Source organism: Mytilus galloprovincialis, chromosome 8 (genome assembly GCF_965363235.1).
Source record: "Mytilus galloprovincialis chromosome 8, xbMytGall1.hap1.1, whole genome shotgun sequence".
NCBI classification, from domain to species: Eukaryota; Metazoa; Mollusca; class Bivalvia; order Mytilida; family Mytilidae; genus Mytilus; species Mytilus galloprovincialis.
In genome coordinates, this window is record NC_134845.1 from 38,779,531 (window position 1) to 38,806,941 (window position 27,411).

The 27,411-nt window shown below is 35.7% G+C and overlaps 2 long non-coding RNA genes across 2 annotated transcripts; both read right to left on the reverse strand.

Annotated features, from left to right (window-relative positions):
* Positions 1-6,354: 6,354 nt before the first annotated feature.
* On the reverse strand, positions 6,355-10,393 carry LOC143041887 (uncharacterized). Its single transcript, XR_012967825.1, has 2 exons — positions 6,643-10,393; positions 6,355-6,424 (listed from the first exon to the last, which is right to left on the reverse strand). It is a non-coding gene; the product is annotated as an uncharacterized LOC143041887 (long non-coding RNA).
* A 3,324-nt stretch (positions 10,394-13,717) lies between these two features.
* LOC143041889 (uncharacterized) lies at positions 13,718-14,193 on the reverse strand. The gene is made up of 2 exons (XR_012967826.1): positions 14,006-14,193; positions 13,718-13,787 (listed from the first exon to the last, which is right to left on the reverse strand). It is a non-coding gene; the product is annotated as an uncharacterized LOC143041889 (long non-coding RNA).
* Positions 14,194-27,411: the final 13,218 nt, after the last annotated feature.

The following is a 27,411-nucleotide window of genomic DNA, read 5'->3' on the forward strand; positions in this document are numbered from 1 at the left end:
TGCGAAAGCCCTAGGGGAGGCCAGGGTATACTTCAATCTATTTGTGATTAGGGTTGGCATCCGACCGTGAGACATCCAATACACCCGATTTTGATAATTTTTAATATAACGAAATAAATACGTATCATTTATTTTTTAAATAGCTTTAGCTATAAATATTACGCAGACTGGCCACATCACGGAGAGTTGAAATGGCTTTAACAAGCATCTGATGCACAAACGAAGCAGACTTTCATTCTAGCATCTTTGAAACATGACTTGCATATTCATATAGTAATGATATGATAATTGGCAACCTTATCATTTATTGAATACCAACCCCCTTTTTTCCAGCGTGAGCTACTTCTCATAATATAAAATCTATAGCTGTATGATCATTATATGTAGCGGTTTCTATCAGATGCGAACATAACAGTTGCTTTGATGGACACCAAATTATAGTCATCCGTGCCAAAGCTTCACAACATCGGAGACCTGTCACAGTGTAACAGATCGTGTCATGGAAATATGAGATAAACGGCATAAAGCTCGCTGCGTTAACAGCCAAATCGATAGGTTACAATAAAAAAAAAAGCATTTAAAAATAGAATAGAAATTGATTCCCAGTAAATTAAGTTATAATTTTGTGACCCCTATTATAATCATAGAGAATCCTTCATTCTCTTTGTCCTCAAATTTAAACCCTTACATAAAATCACAATTTTCTAATTATAGTTTTCATTATATAAATCAATAAAATTGAATCACGCAAATGTCTGGGTTTTTTTAAATGTAAGCAAATTAGAATTGGAAATTAAAGAGATCTGTTATAATTTATCTTCGGCGTTACTGGATTTGGTCTGATTGAAAAGTGCACTTGTAGTCATTGTACCGGGAGCAGGTAAATTACATCAATGTTCTATAAGTGTACCGTTTAGCATGTACATACTAGTATATATTTGTTTAGGGGCCAGCTGAAGGACGCCTCCGGGTGCGGGAATGTCTCGCTACATTGAAGACCTGTTAGTGACCTTCTGCTGTTGTTTTTTCTATGGTCGGGTTGTTGTCTCTTTGACACATTCCCCATTTCCATTCTCAATTTTACATGTATATTTGGCCGACACAATCAAAAAGCATAAGCAAACATTAACTGCATGCTTATGACAAAATACATAATTAATATATTTTATTTTTTTTTAAGCTGGCTATGTGACATTGTATCTGTTTTTCTGAATTTGTCTAAGCAGATTAGGTTTCATACTGACTTTTAATGAGAGTAAAATAGTCAGATTTTCGTTTACTGTTTTATGGAACATTGTTTGTCTAGTATAAAGCCTTCAATCTAGGAGTCTACCAACAAATAGGTGCCAAACATACAGTCAGACACAATGCCAATGTTGTGGAGTCTGATACCTATATGAGATGTGTGGTATGAGCAGAGCCAAGAAAACAACTCTCCACAAGAGACCAGATGACACAGAAATTAACAACTCATGATAGGCCACCGTACGGAATGCAACTATGAACAAAACCTATACTGAATAGTCTACTATAAAAGACTCCGAAATGTCAAATGTAAAACGACTCAAACTATATATAGGAATCTAACGGCCTAATTTCTTTACAAACTAATGAAATAAAAACAAATAAAAAGCAAAAAAACATCAGCTACTGAATTACACGCTCCTGAATGACCATGGCGATAGGCACATACACAATATGGCGGGTTTAAACTAGTAAATTGGCGTCAAGACCTCCCCTAACCTGGGACAGTCGTGTAACGGCACAAAACAAGAACACACTCGACAAAAGAATAAAAGAAAAGCAAATGTGATAAACAGCAACTAACAACAAACACTGAATTACTGAATTTCGGGTTCCTGACTTGGGACAGTCACATATCTTGCTGCTCGAAGATGTTCTGGTTCTAGAGATCTATGTTTTCGTCGTTTATGCATGGGTCCCAATTAGTGCGACACTATTCTTAGTATCTAATTTGTGTTTTATTAAATGTTTGGGGACCTTATATTCTTTAACTGTTGTTTATGAATTTAATGAACCCTTTAAATTTTCTTCGGAAGTTAAAAACACTCATCGTATACTCGGTGGCGGATCCAGAAATTTTCATAAAAGGAAGGAGACACGGACTGCCTTTAAGGGGACCCACTCTAGTCATTCTTCAGACAGTGATTCCCTACATGTATATAATCAACCAAACTTTTTCCAGAAAAGGGGCCCTACTTAATCCGCATCTGATACTATATATAGCTTCGTGTTGCCTTTATTTTTTCCATCATTAATTTGCCTTTGATTAAGAAAATATGAAAAAACCACATGTTTATCTTAGGTTGTAGCCTGGTACCTTTTTATCGCAAAAAGGAATTCTTTTCTCTTATGGTTGTGGTCTGTTATCTATTTCTTGCGCGAATAGATATTTCTCGTATAACACTGTATTTAGTGTGATACAAAAATCAAAGAGCTGAAAGCTGTGAGGGAAAATGACGCCACTGCCTCTAATATTGGGATGTGTTTTATGCAAGTCTTGATTTTCACATACAGTAATAAGTTTAACATTGCAACATGTCTCGTAAGCATATAATTGATATTCGTATATGTGTGTGTGAAGTGAAGATGACAACTGACTGGTTTTTTTTTAGTACAAATGAATAGGTCAAGAGTCAAGACTACATGTACCTGAATGATATACAGTATCCAATGACTACTGGCTGGTTTTTTTTTTGTACAAATAAATAGGTCAAGACTACCTGATTGACCCACAGTATCCAATGACTACTGGCTGTTTTTTTTTTTTTTGTACCAATAAATAGGTCAAGAATACTGGAATGATCTCAATATCCAATGACTACTAGCTGTTCTTTTGTACTAATAAATAGGTCAATACTATTTAAATGATCTACAATATCCAATGACTACTGGCTGTTCTTTTGTACATACTAAATAAAGAGTACCTGAATGCTCTAAAGTATTCTAAGTAATGTGTAATTTTTTTCTTGCAATTACATTTTTCTAAATCAAGAATACAAACTACTAGTATCCTTTTCAAACCAAATGATTATGAAGAGCCTGATGTAACAAGCTGTTATACCCCACTAGTTCTATAACATATGACTTCGCATTCTTATTAAATTTTTAACGTTTTTATGCTGATATTTTCATAATTTTTTTAATGCGAAGTGTGGCACATTGATTGTATTTTTTTTTATCATAACAGTAAAGAGAAATAGTAAATAATGCTCCCGAGGTCATATGTAATAGGACTAATTACCCACATACTCATTAAATAAGTTACTAGTGCCATACAATGTAGTTATTTCTGTTACTTGATGCAAATTCTATTTCTGTAGATTTACACAATATCATATTGTTATACTAATTTTATTTTACCTTGAAGATTAGACAAATAGGGATACTCCTTTGATTTTTTATGTAATGTCAGTCAGGTCGCTTTATATGAAACTTGAAACCACTTCTCTGCCATATTGATATTTTATAACAACTCTGCCCATGCCCCATATAATTGATATTCATTCTTTAACCATATATAATAGTAAGCTAATTCTTTATTTTACACTAACCCACAAGCTGTCATGTCAAATTTCTGTCTCCATTTAAGGTAATGTCATTGAACCATCATGGTAAACACAATTCCAAGTAATTATGCTGTTATAGTGGGTCACCATATATATTCTACTTGGGTTGTCTCGGAATAGCAGTTCCTTCATAACATAAGTTCCAAAAGGAAAGAAAATTCTGGAATACTATTTCCACAGGAATAAATATTACAGTATATGTTCCTAACGGAATAAATGGTATAGAATATTTGTTCCAACAGGAATAGGTATTATGGCAATGTTTATAATAAAGTTTCCATTGGAACTTCTGTTAGGCGGAACAAATATGCGTTGACAGGGTGGCATTCCAGTTATTGAAATTTGTGTCAGATTGAAATAATGAACTAGACCTTTAGGAATTGATCTCATAATTTAATATGGAGCCATAGTATGCGACCCCTGCCCGGTAGCAAAAATAAACATGTCAAGTGACAAAATTTATCACCAGAGATTACAAGTCAAGAGAGGATGGATAAGTCTCCAAAATGCTTGCCAAACTGGAACTACAACAAGATCTTCATTCAAGAACGAACAAGGCGTTGAAGTCAAAGTTATTTTTATTTATGTAAAATGTAGTTGAGGGGCTGCTTCACGCTATTGAACCAGACGAATTCCTCAAAAAAGCATGTCCGAAGAGAACTATAACTGCCGAGAAATTCAAAGAATACCACGCAACAATTATTGTGGAAAAGCAAGTGAAGAATAACTCTGACTGTGAGTGTATTGACATTCCACCAAGTAAAACACCGCACACTATTCAAACTCATCCTTTGCAGGGGCGGATGCAGGAATTTTCGAAAGGGGGGGGGGGTGCTAACCCAGGGCACCCAGGGCAAAGGGGGGGTGCAAAACATATGTCCCGATACAAATGCATTGATCGGCAAAAATAAAGGGGGGGTGTGCACCCCCGGAACCACCCCCCCCCCCTGGATCCGCCACTGCTTTGTAAGACATTGATCGCGTCGAATCAGCTAAACGACACTGTTGTTCACGCATCAAATTAGAGAGCTTCAAATCTGTTCTCACGCGTTTTTACAGTGTTCTCCAATATTTATTGTTGCTGTTAATTATCATTTTTATCAAAATTATTTTAGTATTTTTATGATTGAATGGTGTGCATGGTTTGTATTCAATCTCTGAGCAATACTAAAGCAAATCCAGCAGAACAGAACTTACAGAATTTGGGATATTACAAAGTTTACAAATCCAATGTATACCTCCATCAGAAATATAAGGATGTACATAAAATTGGCTGCATTGTTTTTTAAGTGAATTGTTCCATCATAAATCATAAACTAAAGGCTCTCAAGAGCTTGTGTCGCTCACCTGTATTTATTGACATAATTAATAGTAGTATTAGATAGAAGATGAGGACAAGTTTGGTTACATGTTAGTAGTTTCAGAAGAGAAGATTTTTGTAAAAGATTACAAAAATTTAAGAAAAATTGGTAAAATTGACTATAAAGGGAAATAACTTCTGAAGGGATCAACTGACCATTTTAAGCAATTGACTTATTTGTAGATCTTACTTTGCTGAACATTATTGCTGTTTACAGTTTATCTCTATCTATAATAATATTCAAGATAATAACCAAAAACGGCAAAATTTTCTTAAAATTACCAATAAAGGGTAGCAACCCAACAACAGGTTGTCCGATTCATCTGAAAATTTCAGGGCAGTTAGATCTTGACTTGATAAACAATCTTAACTCATGTCATATTTGCTCTTAATGCTTTGGTTTCAGAGTAATAAGCCAAAATCTATATTCTACCTCTATGTTCTATTTTTAGCTATGGCGGCCATCTTGGTTTGCTGGCCGGGTCAACGGACACATATTTAAAACTACATACCCTAATGATGATTGTGGACAAGTTTGGTTAAATTTGACTGTGTAGTTTCAAAGGAGATTTTTGTGAAAGATTACAAAAATTTACGAAAATTGTTGAAAATTGACTATAAAGGGCAATAACTCATTAAGGGGTCAATTGACCATTTTGGTCATGTTGACTTATTTGTAGATCTTACTTTACTAAACATAATTGCTGTTCACAGTTTACCTCTATCTATAATAATATTCTAGATAATAACCAAAAATGGCAAAAATTGTCTTAAAATTATTACATTATGGGCAGCAATCCAACAACGGGTCCTCCGATTTATCTGTAAAATCAGACCAGATGGATGTCAGATTTGCTCTAAATGCTTTGTTTTGAGAGATATAAGCCAAAATCTACATTTTACCCCTATGTTCTATTTTTAACCATGGCGGCCATCTTGTTTGGTTGGATGGGTCACCGGATACATTTTTAAAACTAAGTACTCCAATGATGATTGTGGCCAAGTTTACTTTAATTTGGCCCAGTAGTTTCAGAGGAGAAAATTTTTGTAAAAGTTAACGACGACGGACGCTGGACGCAAAGTGATGAGAATTTTAGCCGAGCCTGCGACATTTATGTCTCGAAAGCAAAGAATAGCGATCCTAGATTTCGTTGGAAGTGTCAACATTTAGGTTCAGTATGGTTATAAAATATTTTTTCTATTTTGTTAAACCTTCATGAAATTTTACGAAAGTTGGACAGAAGTTTTTTATTCTCAAAAGAGTATCCAGAGCATAATGATGAATTTATATATTTAATTTTCCCGTATTTTTTATTCCTGTAATATGCTGAGCCTGACTCAGCTAGTATAACCAAGGGACTGTATCGCAATCTCGGCAAATTATAAAGAATAACAACTTGTGGGTGAAGATTGTAGATTATAATTCCACCAGAAATGATACAGGAGTTTTACAGAGCGTGTATTGTTTGGTAAACTGAAAGAAATAAAAATACAATATTTACAATATGTACGAAAGAAATATATGAATGTTCAATGCAGTAATAATATCAAGTCAAAAACGAAAGTAGAATTCTCAGTTCAATTCATAGAAATAAACAATTACAGTTCGTATTTGTTGAATAAACGTGGAATCCAAGTTAACGGAATTAACGGTATATATATTTAACAGTTTATAATTGATTTGAAACGTACTTGACGGTGATTTGTCACAATATCCACAGGAGTAGTTTTGTCGTGGCATCCATTTGCAATAGACAGGTGAGGAAGAGAAAGTAAGCACTAGTGAAAATACGGACAAGTCCAGATTATTTCCGGAAAATATGGATGTCTGAAAATTTAATCCAATAGATTATACAGTTAATATAATTGCGAAAGTGATCCAGAATACTCCCCGTCTGAAATCTACCTGATATCACTATTCCATAACACATATGAATGTCAGTATATGAATCCAAAAATATATACATATAATTACACAGGGTTGTTCTCTATGAGAAGAATCATGTCCACGATAGGGCGTGTGTAGGTTGTGGCTTTTCCATTAACGATTACTCGCACTTCTGCTTTTCGGACATGTTCGTCTGAGCTTTTTAATGAGTTCACTATAATTCCAACGGGCCATTGGGTACGGCAAATGTTTTTGTCCTTTAGAAGAATGACGTCTCCTTCGATGAGATCACGGCGATCTTCGGTCCATTTTCGTCGTTGTTGTAGTAACGGCAGGTATTCCTTCCTCCAACGGGACCAGAAAACACTGGCAAGAGCCTGTACTCGTCTCCATTCGGCAAGACATAGATCTCGTTTATCGAATTCTCCAAGATGATCTGAGGTGAATATGTAGTCGGTTTTCTGTGTCAATAACATAGCCGGAGTTAATATCAACGGATTCTCTGGATCTGTTGATACCGGTACCAGAGGTCTAGAGTTCACTATTGCTGAAACTTCTGCCATTAGTGTGTTGAGCACGTCATGTGTTAGGCTTCTTCCGGCTGCGTTAAGAAGCATAGAATCAAGAATTCTCCTGGTGATACCAATCATTCTTTCCCAGGCTCCACCCATGTGGGACGAATGCGGCGGATTGAAGATCCAAGTTGTACCAGAATTGTACAGAAAGTTCTTGAAGGGTCCATCTTCAACGTTGATTGAGTCAATCTTTAAATCGTCGATTGCGCCGATAAAGTTCGTTCCACGGTCAGATCGGAAAATCTTAACTTGGCCTCTTATAGCGGCGAATCTCCTGACAGCGTTTATGAAGGCTGAAGAACTCATTTCCTCGATTAATTCGATGTGAATAGCTCTTGTCACTAAGCATGTGAATAAAATTGCCCAACGTTTTGAGTTGGCGTATCCACCACGTGTTTTACGTGAAACAATTGTCCAGGGTCCAAAGGTGTCTATTCCAACGTTAGTAAACGGAGGTGAAGGTTCAAGACGGTCCTCTGGCAAATCAGACATGATTTGATACTCGGTTTTTCCTCTGAGTTTGCGGCATGTCACACATTTGTGAATAATAGATGAGATCAAGCGTTTTGCTCCTACGATCCAATATCCTGCGGATCGAATCGCTCCATCTGTGAAATGGCGACCTTGATGTTTTATCTTGTTGTGGTAGTGTCGAACTAATAATGTCGCTATATGATGGCGTCCAGGGACGATCAATGGTTTCTTTTCACGGAGGTTTAAGTCAGATTTGGCGATACGGCCTCCTACTCGTAATAGTCCTCGTTCGTCCAAAAACGGATTAAGGTTGGCTATCGGACTCCGCTTGTGAATTTGTTCCTGACGTTTAATGCAATCTATTTCATCTCCGTAAACCTCATATTGAGCAGATATTAAGATGAAATTTTCGGCATTCGAAAAGCCTTCCAGAGACGTCACTGGTGCTGTCTGTTTTGACCCGTGTAAACGGGAGAAACGTTCCAAAAAGGCTATCGCTCGCACAAGTGATGTCCAATTGGAGAATCTGTTGAATCTATCAGTTCCGATACCTTTATGCTCAAGTGTGGCAAATGTTTTTGCAACATTAACAGTTGCACGTATTTCTCCATCTTCCTCTGGGTCTATTAGCTGATATATGTCCTCAGAATTCTTTTGTTCTGAGAAAAGAAGTTGTCTTGGTCCTAATAACCATTCGCTGCTATGAACTTCGTGAGCAGGTACGGACCTTGTTCCCGAGTCTGCGGGATTACGGTTAGTTGGTACATAATTCCATTGACTTGGAGAGCTAAATTTTCTTATTTTCTCTACTCTATTGGCGACATAGATAAAGAACCTTCTTGTCTCGTTACTGATGTAGCCTAGGACTACTTTACTGTCTGTGTAGAATTTTACGTTGTCTATATGTAAATCTAAATTATCCATGATGGTCTGTGTTATCTCGACTGCTAATACTGCAGCAGATAGTTCAAGGCGTGGAATAGTATGACCACTTGTTGGTGCAACTTTAGCTTTCCCAAGAATGAAACCTATATTTGGTTCACCACTACTGTCGGTCGTGCGTAGATATGCAACAGCTGCTATGGCTTTTTCTGATGCATCAGAGAAGACATGTAACTCCTTTGTGGTGGTTTTGCTGAGATACGGCACGTAGGTACGTGGAATGCGCAATGTTTCTAAAGCAATTAGAGTATCTCTCCAAGATTTCCACTCAGCTGCTGTCTCATCAGAGAGAGGTTGGTCCCAATCAACGGTTTCTGATACTATTTTCCTTAATAAGAGCTTGCCTTGTATAATTACTGGAGCTAAAAATCCAAGAGGATCGTAGAGACTGTTTATCGTTGATAAAATTCCTCTCCGAGTGATCGGTTTGTTTTCTGATGATAATTGAAATAAGAAGTCATCAGTGTTTACGTCCCAGCTGAGACCAAGACTACGTTGTAGGGGTTTGCTGTCGCATTCTAAGTCTAGATCTTTAAGATTTGAAGCCAAATCACTGACATGAAATGCAGACATAACTTCCGCACAATTAGAGGCAAACTTGTGAAGGCGTAAGTTTCCATATTTTGCTAATGCTTGCTGTGTGTCCTTCATGAGCTTAACAGCTTCCTCTTTAGTAGGACATGACGTTAGACCGTCGTCGACATAGAAGTTTCTTGTAACAAAGCTAGTCACGTGACTGCCAAACTCTTGTTCTGATGCTTGCGCTGCTTTTCTGAGTCCAAGCGTAGCAACGGCAGGTGACGGACTATTTCCGAAAACATGAACTCTCATGCGGTATTCGACAAGGTTCTTCTGTAGGTCATTGTCTTTATGCCATAAAAATCTCAGATAATTTCGGTGGTCTTTTCTGACAACAAAGCAGTGAAACATATGTTGAACGTCTGCAGTAACTGCGACCATTTCTTTCCTGAAACGCAGCAATACTCCCAAGAGATCATTGGTCAAGTCTGGACCTGTAAGCAGGACGCTGTTAAGTGAAACTCCGTTACATTTGGCGGAAGAATCAAACACACCTCTTATCTGATCGGGTTTCTTCGGATGATAAACACCAAACAATGGCAAATACCAGTACTCCTCATGTTCGTGCAATGGTGGAGCGAGCTCTGCATGATTATTATCTAAGATTTTACTCATAAATGTAAGAAAATGTTCCCGCTTCACTGGGTTTCTATTCAGACTGGCGTCTAACATGTTAGCACGGTGAAGAGCCTGTGGTCTGTTGCTTGGCAATGGCTGTCTTGGCACTCGGAACGGTAACGGTGCTACCCAACTTCCTTCCGAGTCTCTCACAAATTCGTTGTCCATCTGCTTCATGAACATTTTGTCCTCATATGACTGTCCAGGCTTATCATCGTCCTTTGTTTTTTCAAAGAGTGGCGATTGTAAATCTTTCGTTACAGGGTCTGTGTAATTTTCCCGGATGTCAAACTTGCTTGTGCATGGTTGAAAGGTTGAAGGTTGTCCTGTAGGTAAAATGTTGGTTATTTTAACATTTAATTCAAAGGGTACGACGTGCTGCTTGTTAATGCAAGTTTCTCCTATCACTACCCAACCAAGTTTCAATTGTTGAGCATATGGAGTTCTTGGTGGTCCTATGCGCTGGTCAAGGACGTGGTGTGCCTCTATAAGGTCTCTGCCAATTAGGAGAAGAATTTGGCAATTTTCGTCTAATGGTGGAATGCTTCCTCTGAGTTCTTTTAGATGAGGGTGATGCATTGTGACTTCCGGAGTAGGAATTTCGTCCCTATTATTTGGAATATGATCACATTCAATCAGTACAGGAAGGTCAAACTTGTCATTACAGCTGATTGATTCCATGATGAAACCTCTTCCTCTTTTCCCGGAGGTGACTACTTTGCCGGAGCATGTTGATAAAGTATAGTTCTCCGGTTTATCTTTGACGTCGAAAAGATTAAAGAATTCGGGCGATGCTAGTGACCGGTTGCTTTGGTCATCAATGATGGCGTACATGCGAATAACTTTGTCCTGGTTATCTTTGTGATAAACATTCACAGGCAGTATTTTAGCACAAGATTTCCCGCTATATGTATCTTTGCAGATCTCAGTACAGGTAGAGTTAACTGAGGTTGCCTTAGTTTCAGTCGATTCTATAGGCTCCCCGCCGTAGGCTTGCTTAGGCGAGCTAGACTGAGAACTTGCAGGTTGCTGTGGTCTAGTGATGTGAAGTGCGGTAGTGTGTTGTTTACTTCCACATTCTTTACAACTTATGCGTGCGTTGCATTCCCGGCTTCTGTGTTTGGTGGAATCACAACACTTGTAACAGACATTGTTTTCTTTCAAAAGACCTTTGCGTTCCTCTATTGATTTGGCTCGGAACGCTCGACATTCATTTAAGGAATGCTTTGTATTGTGCAGAATACAAAGACCTTGTTTGCTGGCGTCTCCGGATTGTTGCTCAACCGCTGTTTTATGAGTACCAACTTTAGTCTTGGGGTAAGACGTGAACCTTGGCGCAGCACCTTTTGTATTTGGTGTGACTTTTGACCCAAAGATTAATCCAGGATCGTTTTTAATTCTACTGATTTCACTGATGAATGCAGATAACTCTGTAAAAGGAGGAAAGGCAACGCCGTGATTAGATTTGTATCTAGACGCCCTTGTAATCCACTTTTCCTGAAGTCCATATGGTAGTTTTTCAATGACAGGGTTTATTCCGGTCGGTGAATCAAAATAAGCTAGCAGACATCCCAGCTTGGGATTTTCCTTGTGGTATTCTATTTCTGATAGAATGTCAGACAGTTCATAAAGACGTGCGTTGTCCTTATTCGTCAAGGTTGGGAATTTGTCAAGTTTACTCCTGAGAGAGGCTTCCAACATTTCTGGAGCACCATACCGCTCGTCAAGCCTCTTCCATAATCTTTGTATACCTATTGTAGGATTATTGGCGTTCGACGCTCTTATGCTTATGGCATGTTTAGCAGACTCAGGACCGAGCCACTTGATCAATAAATCAATCTGTTCCGAGTCAGATACTTGTAACTCGTCTGTCACGTTTTTAAAGCTTGCTTTCCATGTATGGAAGGATTCTGCCCGATCGTTAAAGCTTGTTAATCGGGAGAAAAGCAGGTCCTTGCGCAAGAGAAATCTAGTAATCTCCGATGTTGGGTTGATTTGTTGCTGGTGTGCAACAGGGATCTCTTCTATTACGCCTTGTTTTTGGTGTGAAACAGGGATATCTTCTATAACGTCTTGTTTTGTGCGTAAGACAGGGATCGCTTCTTTAACACCCTGTTTTTGGTGTTCAGCAGGGATCTCATCTGAAAGGCCTAGTTTTTGTATGCCGGTTACTAATCCCAGATCTGGGATAGAGGTAACTTCCGGTGACTTAGTATCGGAAGGCAAGACAGCAGATGTCTGTGACAGTAAGTTCAGTGCCACGGATGGCACGAACGCTGGTGCTTCGTGACTCAGCTCGATCTTAACAGGAATTTGTTTTTTCTTTTGAGGTCCTGTTACTTCCTTTACAACAGTTGATACAGGAAGTTTATTGACGAAATCTTGCACACGCTGGAGCGGGTCTTCCTTTTCATCAGGAAGATCGCTAAATGCTTGGCTGCCGTCGTATTCTAGGACACGGGCCTCGGCTTCTGCGGCTGCAGCTTCTCTTTGTGCTTCTAGAATGTTCATAGCAGCTTTAATTTCGGCCTTTTCCCGTGTTGCACGTGCAGCCTCTTGTTCCATTAAAGTTTTCCTGCGTATGGCCTCGCGTTTCATTTCAGCTCTCTGGTGTGCAGCCTCAGCATTTCTACGTATAGCCTCTTGCTCCGCCTCGGCTTTTCTGCGTGTGGCCTCTTGCTCCGCCTCGGCTTTTCTGCGTGTGGCCTCTTGCTCCGCCTCGGCTTTTCTGCTTGTGGCTTCTTGATCTGCTCTGATGGCTTCTTGTTCTGCTCTGATGGCTTCTTGTTCTGCCTCGGCCTTTATTTCATTTTGCTTGAAAAGAGTCTGTTCTTCTATCATTGCCTCCTGCTTTAGGAGCAAGGCCTGTTTTTCAGCAAAGGCTATCTGAGTTCTGGCAGCCTCTGCTTTAGCACGCTTCTTCCGTGCAAGACTTGAAATGTCAGAGACGTGGGAGCTCCCACTGTGTGAGGATTTCTTGCCTCTAGATGTCTTTGTTTTTGTAGATTTAGCCTTTGTAAGAGCGAGGCGATACTCGTGTAGTTTTTCCATAACTAGCTCCACTTTGGACAGACGTAAATCCAAAGAGAGTTTACATGCATCAATTTCTTTTTGACTCTCCAATGTTCGGGTCCTTTTCAGAAAGTCTAGGTATTCATCTGTGAGCCTACGATAATTATTACAGGCTTTAACAAGTTTGTCCTGGACTGTTAGGAGTTGCTGGAGATCGTTAGGAGGCGTTGTTACTTCCAATAACTGGGATTCAATGTCTGCCCAGAGAGCCTCTAGTTCCTGACAGAACTTGTCACGTTTTTCAGTGAAAGCTCCTTGTCCTTTTTCCGTGAGGTCACGTACTCGCCTAGCCTCGGGAGTTTCATCTGACTGTGATGTATTAGACGGATTTTCTAATAGTTCAAGGACATCTCCTTCTTGGGGCTGAATCTCTTCTTGTTGTTCCACATGACTGGGATCCATATTGACTCAACTTTGTTAGGTTGCTGTCGAGTTCACACAAGAGTTTACACTGTGAGTGTAAAGGTATGTACGTAAGTACGTTGCTACGTTGTCGTTCCTTGTCTGGATATGTAAAGACAGGTTGTCGTCAATTTACTATGCTGAGCCTGACTCAGCTAGTATAACCAAGGGACTGTATCGCAATCTCGGCAAATTATAAAGAATAACAACTTGTGGGTGAAGATTGTAGATTATAATTCCACCAGAAATGATACAGGAGTTTTACAGAGCGTGTATTGTTTGGTAAACTGAAAGAAATAAAAATACAATATTTACAATATGTACGAAAGAAATATATGAATGTTCAATGCAGTAATAATATCAAGTCAAAAACGAAAGTAGAATTCTCAGTTCAATTCATAGAAATAAACAATTACAGTTCGTATTTGTTGAATAAACGTGGAATCCAAGTTAACGGAATTAACGGTATATATATTTAACAGTTTATAATTGATTTGAAACGTACTTGACGGTGATTTGTCACAATATCCACAGGAGTAGTTTTGTCGTGGCATCCATTTGCAATAGACAGGTGAGGAAGAGAAAGTAAGCACTAGTGAAAATACGGACAAGTCCAGATTATTTCCGGAAAATATGGATGTCTGAAAATTTAATCCAATAGATTATACAGTTAATATAATTGCGAAAGTGATCCAGAATATGTAACATATGACCTTTGGGGCATTATTTACTATTTCTATTTACTTGTTTCTCATATATTTTGTTACTATCAATGTGCCACCCGTAAAAAAAAGAAAAATGAAAATATCGGTATAAAAACGTTAAAATTGAATAAGAATGGGAAGTCATATATGTTATAGTACAACCATATTTTACTGATAAGAGAAATTTTAAAATACAGTCTGTGGTTAAAGTTTGTTACACCTCAATTACTTTGTCAAACCTTCATCGAATTTTATGACACTTTAGCAGAAGCCTTTTTATGGATAAATGTATGACGCAAATTTTTAAAAGTATACTTTTTTTTCAATTGACATACAGACTTATCTTTTAGCAATTAACAGACAGTCTGTGGTTATTATTTTTTACATGACAAATTTGAAATAATTTTTCAGTTATTGTCATATTCCATCTCAAGATAAAAAAATCTTCAGAAAACGTTGTTGATTATTTAAACTTCTGTAATCATAAATGGACTGATGAATGGATTCAATTTTCGCGGGAAGCGGTAATCCCAGGCGAGAACCACGGTTCCACGAAACCCTTTACGAATTTTCATAATGCAACTAAACATTTGCAATCAATTCATATCCATTAACGACTTTTGTACAAAAAGGGGTATAATTATTCGAGTTACTTCTTTGACCCATGTTTCCTTTTAAACATATTTTAAAGTAACTGGTTTGGATTTTTTCTCTAACACCAATGAGCATAAGTTTCCAAATCTAAACAATGTATAAATTAAACATAAAAGATTAAATAAGATGGTCTCTAAAGTATGTTCAACTTGCTATTGATTAGTTTTTAATGTCAGAAAAAGGCCTCCCCTCGAACACACTACTAGTAGATGTTATAACCTGGATTCGATTGGGACCCTCAAACCCCTCGCCGAGGTTAGGGCGTACACTTAAAAATAGTCTAGCTACGCCACTGATTCTGATAGAATAAAAAAAATCGATTTGTCCTCATACAAACGAATACACGATTTCTAGAACAATAACATCTTTGAGCAGCAAGATATGTATATAATAGACACCACAACATTAGCGTTGTGTCTGATTATATGCGTGACACCTTCAATTGACAAACACCCAAAGTTATAAGGCTTAAAACTAGACTAATATTGTTTCGTAAAATGGTAAACAAAAGTATTGAAATTCATCAGCAAAATACAATTCTTTAAAGTCATCATAAAATGACATATTTAGGTAACCATTACGTATTGATTATAACTAATTTAATCCAAACTCAGTAAAGACAAATTTAAATTGCATTTAATTGAGAAATTCAAAAACATTTTGATGATATTTGTTTGTCAAGAATTTTCTACATATTCTGCCATAATTTTCCCAAAGGAACTTACTTTAAATAAATCAAATGTAAACGATAACAGCTGTCCTTTTATAGATGATTTCATCTGATGAGGTTATCCTTTTTCAACTGATTTTTATGCCCCACCTACGATAGTAGAGGGGCATTATGTTTTCTGGTCTGTGCGTCCGTTCGTCCGTCCGTCCGTCCGTTCGTCCGTCCGTTCGTCCGTCCGTCTGTTCGTTCGTCCGTCTGTCCCGCTTCAGGTTAAAGTTTTTGGTCAAGGTAGTTTTTGATGAAGCTGAAGTCCAATCAACTTGAAACTTAGTACATATGTTCCTTATGATATGATCTTTCTAATTTTAAAGACAAATTAAACTTTTGACCCCAATTTCACGGTAAACTGAACATAGAAAATGAAAGTTCGAGTTTCAGGTTAAAGTTTTTGGTCAAGGTAGTTTTTGATGAAGTTGAAGTCCAATCAACTTGAAACTTAGTACAAATGTTCCCTATGATATGATCTTTCTAATTTTAAAGACAAATTAAACTTTTGACCCCAATTTCACGGTCCACTGAACATAGAAAATGTAAGTGCGAGTTTCAGGTTAAAGTTTTTGGTCAAGGTAGTTTTTGATGAAGTTGAAGTCCAATCAACTTGAAACTTAGTACAAATGTTCCCTATGATATGATCTTTCTAATTTTAATGCCTAATTATACTTTTTACCCATTTTCACGGTCCATTGAACATGGAAAATGATAGTGCGAGTGGGGCATCCGTGTACTTTGGACACATTCTTGTTTATAGTTCTTTAGTTGTACTGTTACTTCTCTGTTCCAGGTTAGGAATGGGTTGAGATCCCGCTAACATGTTTAATCTCTCCAAATATTTGTTTCTTCGTTCACTTTTTTAATCATAAATTAGGACATTAGTTTTCCCGTTTAATTGTTTCACATTTTTCATTTCTGAGCCTTTTATAGCTGACTATGCTGTATGGGGTTTGCTCGGTGTTGAATGCCGTACCGTGACATACATGCAGCTGTTTATTTCTGTGTCATTTGGTCTGTTGCGAAGAGTAGTCTCATTTGCAATCATACGACATCTTCTTTTTCTAAATACATGGACTATAAATATGAAAAACGAGTTGATCACATTTTCCGATCAAACTGACTTCTGAGTAACTAACGGGCAAACCACAGAATAAACATGTTAAAATAAGAATTGAAAATTATATTAATATACGAGTTTCTTGTACTATGTTCCTAATTTTGTCATTTTTTTTAAAGACAGACGGATTTATATAAGTTTTTCTTGTTTCCGAATCCCTGTATTTATATTGTAAAGTTATATTTTGTGCACTTTTTGAAAATAAAATATTGTTTAAACTAAGAGGAAAGTCACTTATAATTTACTCCTTGACATATTGTTTTTTAATTGTTTGTTTCTGCTGAGTTAGACGAAAGAAGTCATTGATGCTCTTTATACAACGAGAAAACCCCATTCCGTTTGGTTAGCTATAAAAGGCCCCATTATGCCAAAACATGAAACAATTTGAAAGAGAAAAAGCACCTGATTTATACCATGACAATGAACGAAATATATAAATGTGACAGACAGTGACCACCGATGACCACACAGTGGTTTACAAGATCAATGAAAATGTATTGGGATTCAACATGTTTGTTGAGCGACCAACCTCACCCATCATGACCACGAACAGTGGAAAAACTATGCATAAGAAGAAATGGTGAAAATCCTCTGTACTTTTCAGTATATATGTGACCTTGACTGGGTATAAAATAATTGACCAGGTAGGTGCTTGTTTTTATAGGATCTTTTTCAGTCCAATGTCCTATTAAAATTTCAAAGCTCTGGTATTAATTTGTCAGTATTTACCGTTTTTTAAATAATATAAAAAAACTAGAACAAACATGTATTGATCTATATTTACGTGAACTTTGCTTCCCTACACTTCAACAAAATATATAATAAATCTGTTATGTCGCAATAATGTCATAATAATGAAAACCTGTTCATATATTAATGTGTTTATATATAAATGACATTAAATTAGTTGAGAAAATTGATTATTCATAAAGGTCACATTGCAATTTTATCGAGTTTTAACGAAGAAGTCAACGGAGGCTGTGTGGTTATGTCATCTCGATTTTCAAACTTATTTCGAAACACGAAATCATATATATATCTGAACTTAAACTTAAAGCATATTTAATTGTAAAAAAATGTATACTGTAAAATGTGGGGTTGGGAGGGAAAATATGTACTATAATAAAAAAAAAAGTTATGACCGTTTTATCTATGTACCCGTTCACTTTCATTGATAATCAATCGGCCATTAATTATATATATACAACTTAAGTGTGAAAGTCACGTGATGACCGATATAGTCGGATATGAAAAATCAGAACAAGAGAAACACTGAACTACAAAAAACAAACGTCAACATACACAGAAGGGGACTGTAGATAACAACTGCCATATTCCTGACTTGGTACAGGACCTTTTAAGGACCTTTTAAGAAAACATGGTGGTCAATGTTATGGATTAAACCTTGTTTTATGGCTAGTCAAACCTTCCGCTTATATGCCAATGTTGGAAATACCGCTTAAAAATGACAACACTATAGTTTGCTGGATGTGTGTGTGTGCTTTTTTAATTGAGTTCAAATGAAAGTATGATATTTAGAGTTTTTTATCATTAGGAACATATTTGAATAAGTGATCGGGCATATATATATTAGCAGGTTTTCTCTCGTATGATTGGCATAATAATACTCTGGGCATGGTTGAATGAGATACTAGAAGGCCGGTCTGAAATCCAATCGAGCCTCTGTCTTAATATAAAGTAACTAATAAACTTGCTTTTTGTTTGTTTGTTTTTTACTCTTTCATTAATGTTTTCAGTATTGGGGGAGAAAAGTTTATAAGAGAATATCTTGTACTTGTTTTTTAAATATATAAAAAGTAGAAAGCTCCGAAAACTACGGAAAAGACTGGCACATGAAAAATTCCGTAGCAAACAAACATCTGTTTCATCCGAAAATTAGGTACAATAACGAAGAGTTATTAAACGAGCATACACGAATAAGACAAATAATAAAATATCGTTGCACTGATAAGGACACACTCATTATTGACAAACGAAAACAAACGATCTTAGGAACAAGTATTTTTTTAGCAGCAATTTATGTATATAACAAAAACTACAACATTAGCATTGTGTCTGCTTATATGTCTGACACATTTTATTGACAAGCAACCAAATATATAAGGCTTAAACCTTAATAATTTGGTTCCATGAAATAGTTAACTAAAGTATTGATATTCAATAGCAAAATACACTTCTCACAAGTCAGTTTTATCTTATGGTTGAGGTCGTCACCTTATCCGAGACGAATAGATATTTCTCGATCACTGAACTGAGTATAATAGTGATAAGTGATAAACGTTTGTTTAAACACTCACATGTTCAACCTGAAACTTTTTGTTGTCAATTTTAATTACAAATGTATAAGCAAACAACGGCTGAAACACGACTGTTATATAGGTTTTTTAATACCATAATCAATCTCAAAATGAAAATGAAGTTTGCGAAAACGAAAACATTAATGATTTCACCAGGACAAAGACAACAGTTACTGTACTATTGGAGAAATAGGTTGAATAGCTGGATAAATGGAGATCACCTGATTTTACCTCCGTTATCATAGTTTCAATGAAAATAAATAAAATGAAATCGCCAAGATCTCGTTTATTAACATAATAAAATTAGACAAACCGAGTTAATATCAATTACTTGTAAACGATATCCAATTCTCGTTCGTTATGAAACATATATCAAAGTTACACAAGTCGTGAGCACGAGAAATCACTAAAATACGTTTTTCAAAGACAGTTTTAATGGAAAATTTATAATCTCGTTAGTCCATATGTCAATCTGAAGCAGTGGTTACATGGATGGATTGGAAATAAAATTTATTGATTAGTATTGAAAGATCATCATGGACTTACGTACTGACTTATAAACTCTAATGGGTTGATCTGTATCCAATAGAATAAATGTAGTGTTCAAATTAGCAAGCAATTAGTTAAACTAGCTTCAAAATGCAATGACATACAACGGTCACACGACGACATAAGTTTCCCCGTAAATTTTGTTGTTGATTGATGTATATACCTTAATTAAATCAGCTCCTGATTCACATAGTGTTGCAAATTTGCTTAGTACACGGGTGTCATTCGGTTTATCGAGAGAAATGATCGTGAAAGAATATCTAACGGCGGTCAAGTATTGAGAGGCGATCGTGAAAGTTCTGGTAACGGATCGTGAAAGACATTTAATGTACATTGTAGTTCAGAATCTTTGAAAAAATCACTTAATTTTCAAAACGCGGAAAAAATCCGAACAAAAAAATATGTCTGTCAAAATGGTTTAACTTCCTCAACATAACTGTGAAAGAAGATAAAGAAAATATGAAGTACTTTTAGAAAAAACACAAAAGGCGCAATGCGCAATGCGCAATGCGTGTCAATGAAATTAATTACAAATAACACGCTTTTTGTACCTATAATGGTCATTTCAGAATATCATGATATATTTGAAATTTGTTCTTTGGTGTATCTGATAGTACAGTAAAATTAAAGTATGTTCTTCCCTTAAAAGCGTTAATTTGTTTATCAAAAACCTTGAATTTGTTGAATTTCCATCAAACTTGATCGTGAAAGATCAGGCAACGTATTATTTTGATCGTGAAAGAAAATGCGTGACCAGACTTAATACTAGTAATCAGAAATCAGTATTTCTTTTACCATTTGATAAACCTGCAACTGGTTGAAGCCTGTAACTATTTTGATAAGGATGAACATTAAAGCTATTATTTTTTTTTCTATTCAACACTTTACCTCGAAAGTTAAAAATAAACAACAACTAAAAACGTGTCTAAATAAGTGTGAAACATTCAGCTCTGTGAATCGGTCTAGTGCAATTCAGACAGACCGACACTATTAAGCCAATAATAAGGATATGCAACGTTTAAACCAAAATGTTATCCAACAAACAAAAAATTACAGCAAAAACGGCATCTGTCATGTGTAAGTTGAGATTGAACGATAACGAACATTTTGTGCAACAGTACTTTCTTAAGTTCTTTATATACAACGCAGATGTGGATTGCTTTAACTATATACTACAGACTGTAGAATACCAGATCGCAAATGCTGTAATGTCTGCTTTACTTATGATAGTATATTTGTTTAACGTCTATAATATCAAGGGTTTTACTAGAAGTGTCAAATGCGCTTATGATGTCATTGGTTCATAAAAAGAGGTCAAGGTCAGATGAACCATGCCATACAGATCTCTACAAATATCCCGTACACCAAATAAATGTGTTCCGATCCTTACAGTGCCTTAGAAACTGACAAATGTAAAAGTTATGCTTGGCCAATTAATTCGGAACATAAGGTCAAAAGTATATAAACCCTGACCGACAGCCAGACATAAACATCTTACTATCATTCAATATATCAAATACAATTGACATCACCATTGTCATATATGAAACATGCAGATAGACATGTATACCATACACGAAATACCTTGGCGCTATAGCATTCAGGTATATATCCAAAAGGACAAACAACATAAAACAAACATTGCCGAATGATACATGATAATGAGTTCGATGTTAGTTGAAACCTTGCAGAAGTCGAAAATGTACACCTTACTCATAACAACAACACTGGATTGTTTTTTCGGCGTTTTGTCACCCATTGTCTTTTATTATTGCCGTATTGTTATTTCTTTTTCTTTTCATTTTCTGAAAATATTAATACTTTGAAATGCTTAAACCTATTGAGGATGTTGACCTATCTAGCTTTTCTCAATACCAATAACAATAACAAATATTAATTATAATTGAAGAATAATTTGAACGTCTTCGAAGCATCAGATCTTTCACGATCCTTTTCACGATCTTCAAAATTGCGGTACGTCATCTTTCACGATCCGAAAAATCAATTTTGTGTAAATAGTTCTTTATTTACCAAGTTTCAGATTATATTTATACAAAAAAACTATGAGAACCATTTGATTAATTCAAATAGAATGCCCTTACTCGGATAAAAGTAGTTTATCTTGTCGAATTTGTGAAAAAATCGTGTTTGTTTACATTTTTCATGGCATTGAAATGTCGAGAAGCAATCTGCCTTTTGTTGTTTTGTAAAAACTATGTACTTTTGAAATTGGATATTCTCACATACTGATCATAATGTTAAACCATTTTGACAGACAGTTTTATTTTGTCGTAAATTTGTCTGTGTAATTAATTAAATTAGAATATTTACTGATCTTTCATATGTCCTCTCGATTAAATGTCTTTCACGATCCGTTACCAGAACTTTCACGATCGTCTCTCAATACTTGACCGCCGTTAGATATTCTTTCACGATCATTTCTCTCGATAAACCGAATGACACCCGTGTAGTAGATAAACACCATACTGTTATGTAATTATAAAAGAAGAGCGAAAGATTCCTAACCAATAAGTCGCAGAGTAACTGACAACACGGTCGTGCACGTCAAAAACGAAATACGATTAAAATCAAATATAATCTTTGAAGATCTGGATGAATTGATTGACTTTTGTTTGTGATAACATTTAGGGCTAATGTAGTAGTTACGATGGAACTTCTACTACATAACAAGTGGAGAGGATGGAGCCGCGACTTATATGGGCAATGCAATATTTGCAACCGGCAGAAATTAACATGATTTCTAGATCACTCTCATAATTGTTTTCAGTATTATTATTTTTTTTTGGGGGGGGGGGATTCATAAGAAAATGTCTCGTACCAATCAACAGACTGTTTTCGAGCTAAGAGATCTACAGAAGAAATACACAACACTTGCAGATAGGTAAAGCTGTACAATCTATCTACGTTGGAAAATTACCATAACCGAAAAATACTCTTGTTGTTTTTAATTTTAAAGTTCATTAGCTTTTACTTTCGACAGTTTGATCTTTTTAAAAGTCCTTCAAGTGTTTACGTATATAGCCTTTACAATCCTAAATATTAGGATATATCATGTAAATACAAATGTACGAACAAGAACCTGTTGATAACGATGTTTCTAATGGAGATTTGGTAATGCAACCATAAAAAAAAAACTATACTTAAACCGCGGTAACAAAACCGCAATAATAGATCCCATGCACATACCTGATACTAGAGCATTATCAAACAACACTGTCAACTGAAAAAGAGTGACGTCATTAACGGTATAGTAAGACATGGTTTTGTGCAATGCCAAATAGAAACTATTACTACTAGTTTAGTCATTCTACCAGAAAAATCATCAAACCTTGAGCAAGTTGCAAATAAGATAAATCAATTTTCAGAAAACTATAAGAGTTGTATATCTGATGAGTTTTATAACCAGTGGGTCAATGCCTCTGCTGGTGTACGTTTCGTCCCCGCGGGTATCACCAGTAAAATAGTTAGTACTTATAAGCTGATATGAAATATCACTATTCAGACATTTTCTGTGAGTGTACTGCTATTTCGAAACATATTGATGACCTTATCAAGATTTGGCATAACCTTTTCGTTATCTTTTGTTTTTCAAATTATCGTCAGCTTTATAATTATTTGGCCTTCCAAATGTTTTGATTCGAGCGCCATTATGTATGAACATACAGTTATGTAAAAACAAAAACTTATCATATATAACATGAATATATATTGTTTGTATCTTTGGTGAATTTATGCACCGCACATTCAATATTTTATATGCACGAACACAAATGCAATATTTTGAACCTTTTATGCACATTGTAACAGTAAAAGAAAACAGAACAAAAAGATCAATTACGCCCTTGAAGTAGTCAAAAATGACCTTGCCAATGAAAGAAATCATGCCCACTTGTACATACACGATTAACTAAAAAAGAAAAACACCAATGATAGCAATATGTTATGTATGCCATAGTTGCGACATATTTCTGCTTTCATGAATACATGATTTTCCCTCTATAGTAAATCGGTCTTACCTTGAGATACTGGTATAATAATGTAGTTGAATAACAAGTTCTAACTCACATTTATTTTGCATTATTCAAGTAATTTTGATTGTAATCTGTATATTTACTTATTGAGTCCCATTCCCAATTGAAATGTGGAGTCACATGGCAGATAATGCAATGCATAGCACGAGACGACCCTGTTTTCACAACTTTTGGCGTTTGTGTAATACCCCCACTGAGGCCCCTCATGGGGGGGGGGGGGTCCTAGTAATCACATAATCACCATTTTTGTGCCAATATAATCACATAATCATTAAATATTTGCTTATCTTTAGTAATCAAATAATCATAAACTAAAAATACAGTCCTAGGTAATCAAATAATCATGAAATATTTGGCTTAATAATCAAATAATCATTAAAAAACGGCCAAGTAATCACATAATCAAAAACCCCATGAGGGCCCTCCCCACTGCATTTGATTTTAATCTTGATTTGTATTTTTTAATGGATCGTGTATGAGATTTGAACATCGATAAATAACTTTTGCCTCTTATTCATGATGAGGCTTGGATGCTGTATTCGTATAATGATTTTTTTTTAGAATTTTAAATAATGTATGATATGTTGAAAAATGTTTCAAATACAGATGTCATATAGAAATATGTTTTTAAATAAAAAATAAAAAGGAGAATTTAAAGAAAGCCTGGGCAATTCATTTTATTTGAAAAATGTGGGCCCCAGTGCATGATTTAAGCAGTTTTTGGTATTAAGAACTTCAGGCTGGATCAACACCATCAAGCCCCTCTTATAATAAAATTGAACAAACAGACTTGGTATCAAGCGACATCCCATTTAAAAATCGTTATCAAAAATAAAAGTGGCATATATATCGTGAGCAGAAATCGACATCATAATGGGTTTTTTTTTCCAAATGAATATCAAAGTAAAATCACACAGTCCCTAAAGTAGATAAAGTGAATTGAAATAAGGGACGCAAAAAATACCAAACGGATATACGAACTCATAAATCGAAAACAAACTGACAATGCCATGTCATAAACCGAAAAAGCGACAAACAACAGTACATGTACAGTTACACAAGTAAGAAGACAAACCACTGAGCAATAAGAACCCTAACAGGGTATCGCAGGTGCTCCGGTAAAGTAAGAGAATCATGCTCCACATGCGAAAAACGTCTTGTTACTCATTAAAAACGTATTAAACAGAAGTCTAGTGAAAAGGAATCACAAAATTGCGGATTGGTTATTGACCCTAAGATATCATCCAAAATAATTAACCATCCGGAAAGAAAAATTTTATCCACTGTGAAAATTTTAAATAAAAATTTGTTTTTAATGACAAAGAATAGTCAAATAAACAACACATCACAAAGAACAATACTGTTAAATGTTAAAACTAAAGCATAAATCCTCATTAAATAAAACTATGGGGTTTCTGAGTTGCTCTGGAAAGGTAGACAGATTGTGCTCCAAATATAGGTTAATGAATGGATTCATGATAAAAATTGCCTTAATAATAGATTTTGAAGGATCATTATGGAATAACTAACTGACTTCTAACTCATAAATGTACAAAAAGGAGGGAAATAACAAGTAGACATTATAGACTAGAGACAAATAAAAAGCAAATACGCCCACAAAGCAATACATAGACTACGAAAAGCTTTAAACATCTGGATGAATTGTATTAATTTCGTGTGTGAGAACAAGTCAGTAGTTTCAATGGAACTACTCTTACATAACTTGCGAAGAAGATGGCATATGCAATGCAACATGGACAGGCACCAGATTCTTAAAGTTAACATGATTTCAAGATCTCGTTCGTTGAAAGTTTTCAGTGTGGGAGAGAAAATGCATAAGCAAACAACTCAAACCCATCAACAGACATTTTCAACGTTAATGAATCGAAAGTAGAGCTGCAACACACTTGAAGTCAGGTAACAACTCAAACCCATCAACAGACATTTTCAACGTTAATGAATCGAAAGTAGAGCTGCAACACACTTGAAGTCAGGTAACAACTCAAACCCATCAACAGACATTTTCAACGTTAATGAATCGAAAGTAGAGCTGCAACACACTTGAAGTCAGGTAACAACTCAAACCCATCAACAGACATTTTCAACGTTAATGAATCGAAAGTAGAGCTGCAACACACTTGAAGTCAGGTAACAACTCAAACCCATCAACAGACATTTTCAACGTTAATGGATCGAAAGCAGAGCTGCAACACACTTGAAGTCAGGTAACAACTCAAACCCATCAACAGACATTTTCAACGTTAATGAATCGAAAGCAGAGCTGCAACACACTTGAAGTCAGGTATACAAAGAGAAGATATATGTTTGATGCTGACCGATAATAACATTAAAAAACTTTGGAGATGTTGTTTTAAGTCGAAGTTCATTAGCTTTTACTTTAAACAGTTAGATTTTCAAAGAGGTCTAGCCCTTCAAATGTTTAAGTTCATATCCTTGACAATCCTAAAAGTTACGATGGTATTTTAGAACAAACCCACGTAGCATAAAGTTTTAGCATATCCAATACAGAGATGGTATTAATCAGACACGATAGAAATTTTGAACTAAATCCACAGGGACACCTAATCAAATAATAAATCTTAAGCACAAAGCAGATACAATTTCAACATCAAACAACTCTGTCTACTTAAAAACAGAAGTGACAAAAAAAAAACGAACATAAAGATCAATTGTGCATCTATGGAGATCAATCTTATCAAAGAAACCAAAGAAGAATCGCAAGAATGTGCAAAAAATCTTTTGTAGAATATAATTTACCACTGTGCCCGATTTAGCCCTCGAAGAGTCGCATATATAAAATAACCTTTGGTTTGTGATAATATGTTATGTAGCGTTAGTAGTCAAGTAAACTGTAACTTCTAAACTAACCCCAAAAGAGGATGTTCCATTAAATTTGCAATGCAAGTCGAGTTGTCAAGATAAACATACTTATTTTATCTATTGTCTTTATCTTTGCGATATCGGCATTAGGGGATATAACAAATATGTTAACTTTTCGTTCCTGGAAACAGTCAATATCAAATCACGGAATCGGCCGAAGCACTGATGGTTGGTTGAAGGTTGACATTTAAGGCAATATATATATATGTCTATAAGGCAGCAACCATTTGATTTCCTGGGGGGCTATGGATTTTTTTTCTGGACAATTTTTTTTTTCGCCTGCGGCGAAAAACAATCAATTTTTTCCGCGACAAGTTGAAAACAATTTTTTTCTTTCAATTTTAGCATTACATATAGTGGCAGCTGAGGGGTAAACAAACATCTTTTTTCTCAGAATCAAAAACAAATTATTTTTCTCTACAAAAGCTGGAAACAAACTTTTTTTTCCAAAAAAATCCAAATTGGAATGGTTCTTTTAGTTTTCAATGATCGTCAAATCCTCTTTGGAATTCATTTGCCTATATGGGCTAATTTCTGTTTTATTTATGCGTTATTGTTGAGTCTTATATAGACGAAACGCGTGTCTGGTATGCTAAATTATAATCCTGGTATCTCTGAGGTGTTTTTGCAACTAAGTGGTCGATGTCACTGTTGCAGGGATGGGGTAATTGAAAATGTAGTGGTAATTAAGTGTAATGCATTACAATTTTCCATGTAATTGAATGTAATGTGTAATTGGGCATTTTTTAAATTACATGTAATGGTAATTTAATTAATTACATTGAAAAAAGCATGTAATGGTGAAAAACTTTTGAATTACATTTCAATTACATGTACTTTTCTGGTGTTAACGATAAGGATTTGTGTTTGATAATATAAATTTTGAAATTATATT